Raw genomic sequence first — 2,869 nt, forward strand, 5'->3', positions numbered from 1 at the left:
CATTACACCAATTTGGTCACAGTGCCACGCCAAATTGGGTGTACATGTGTCTGCACACTAATTAGCGTGGCACTATTCAAATACTATAATTTTTTTTATTTTTGTTATTTGTATTTATGTTATTTGATTATTATTTGTATTATTATTTATAATAATAAATTTTAATAATTATATAATTCAAAAAATGATGAAAAATTAAAAACAAAACTTTATTCAATGCAATATTAAACTACAATAACTCAAAATATAATTACACTAATATAAAAATACAAAATTAAAAAAATACAACATAACTAAAATAACAATTTATTATTCGGAATATTATAAAATATATTTTTTATAATCTACTGTAATACTATAAATAGATATTTTTTTTTTTGTGGCATTATATTATATGTAATTTTTCTATATTAAATGTAATGTTATTTGATTAAATAAATGCTTAATTTTATTAAATTAGTATAATTTTCAAAGTAATTATTATTTAATAAAAATCATTTCCAATATTTAATTAATATACATAAAAATAATTAGTGAACTATATTAATTGTTGATTATTAATAGAAAGAAAAAGAAAAGAATATTCTAAGGAATATTTTTTGGTGTAAGGTTTGATACAAGTAGATGCAATAGTGTTTCACACTAAATCACACCAATTTGGCGTGACTTGCACTAATTTGGTGTATTGGTTGAAGATAATCTATTTGGAAATTGCAAACCCTAACAATGTCATATCACCCATGAACTCAACCTTATATTAAATCTCAACACCACTGAGATATAGATCATTTGGAACAAGGATTAATTTAAGATATTTTTGGGTGAATAGTATTATTATTTGACCGAACTGTATAAATTAACACAAAACCTAGATATCCTAAACACATATTCATGATAACTCAAAATCCTAATCTAACTTCTCATACTTAAATAAATCTAAAATCAAATAACAAACTAGGAAACAAATAACTAACCTTAGATTCAATCTCAAGAAAATTAATAAGTTGGGTGGCCAGGCTCAGCCAATGTTAGCGACAGCAAGGCCGTGTCGATAGCCACTCTTTTATTTGGCCTAGCTAGACAGCCATGCCGTCACTTGGTCATGCCATCAATGGCATGCCTGGCCTTTATATGGCGTGACCAGGCTATCCGGTCCAAAGAGTGGCCAGCGATGTTGGCGGCCAATGTCCATTCATCATTTTTTTTTTTTGGTATGTTATAGACTTGAATCCTTTTCTTATCACTTCATAAAAAGTGTATCCTATTTTTACAATACAACTAACAATTATGGCTTTTATAAGTCAGAGCAATACCAAAAAACTATATATACTGTACTAAATTATATTAAATCAATTTATGCATATTTAGCATATTATGAAAAAATCTAAAAACCCAGACATTTCTCGACTCAGCTTATACTTTATATGTCACACTTGAGCGTAATCCAGGCAAGCCCAACCAAGGCCCGCATATTAACAAATAGATAGTGTTTTTAAAGCCCCACAAAATTCTTGTAAGTTCCACTAACATTTAAATTATTAAAGAAATACTTAGAATTATATAATTTATTTTCTCTCCTAATTTTCTAATTTCAAGCTTTCTTTTCTAAAATCATTAACTCATTATAAAATCCTATCGCATTCATCTTCTCACAAGAAATAATTATGAATTATTTTTCTAATAAATTAAATTAATTATGGGGCTTATAAAGAATTTTTGTAAGGCTTAAATAACAACCCAACTTGGGAGATCCATGGTCTTGTTTTGTCCAAAACTAGGTGTGGAGTGGAGATGTTAAATAGATCATTTGGTGTGTTGGTAAACCAAACATTGGCCTTTCCAGCTTGATCCAAACAAACACAAATGAGTTAGCAGCCATCAGCCTCCGAAACAAATTCTGCAGCGAACTTCTTCTTAGGAAGGATGATCTCTGTCAGATCTGAGATTGGTTGTATAATGTGGCATAGAAAGGGGTTCCAGGGTCTCATACCCAGAGCAATACAAATTTGTTTTCCTTGCCTTCTTTATTCTATTTCTTATTTTATAATTTTTTAAATATGTTTATACAAGATATGAACAAAATCCGTTGTAGTCTAGTTGGTTAGGATATTCGCTCTCACCCGAAAGACCCGGGTTCGATTCCCGGCAACGGAAAATAAGTTTTTTTAATGATTTTATTTATCCTAAAGAAAGAACGTGAATTTTTTTATTTTGTCTATTCAAGTGTGAATGCAGGAAGGATTTTGGTTGTTTCTAAGAATGTGAAAGCGGCAAAGGATGAAGGAGGAGGTCAACACATTGAAGAATAAATAACATTGTAGAGTCAAATTAATTAGGTAGAAGAAGTTGACGCTGTGAAAGTCAAAAATTCAAGTTCCTGGAAAAAACCTATATTGCACCACCCACTTCCCCATCTATTGCTTTATTATTATTATATAATAAGTTTTATAATTGATGTTATAGTGTATGATAACATCATTTCTTCTTGACTTCTCCTTCCTAATAACTACAAAACTTCATTATAATAAAATCAAATAAAGTATATATTAGTTCCATTTATGCTTCATTAAAAATCAAATATTGTAACTAATTAACCACACATATCTTCAAAAATTTTGATATAGAGTATGAAATATGTTAAATTTGTATATTATTTTCCAATAATAGTTTTTAAAAATAATTAGCTAGTAAATCAGATATAAATTATTTTAAATAACCCTTTTTTCACTTTTGAAATTAAAAATAACCCATCTGGAGGTGTTTCTAGAAATAGCCCTCTCAGAATTTCAAGGACACAAATATCCCTTCTATTGCTATCAAACGGTTTTTTCAGTGAGTTAGTAGGTTAATCAAAAAAATAGCACCAAAC

Source organism: Pistacia vera, unplaced genomic scaffold (assembly GCF_008641045.1).
Source record: "Pistacia vera cultivar Batoury unplaced genomic scaffold, PisVer_v2 Contig889, whole genome shotgun sequence".
Classification (NCBI taxonomy): Eukaryota; Viridiplantae; Streptophyta; class Magnoliopsida; order Sapindales; family Anacardiaceae; genus Pistacia; species Pistacia vera.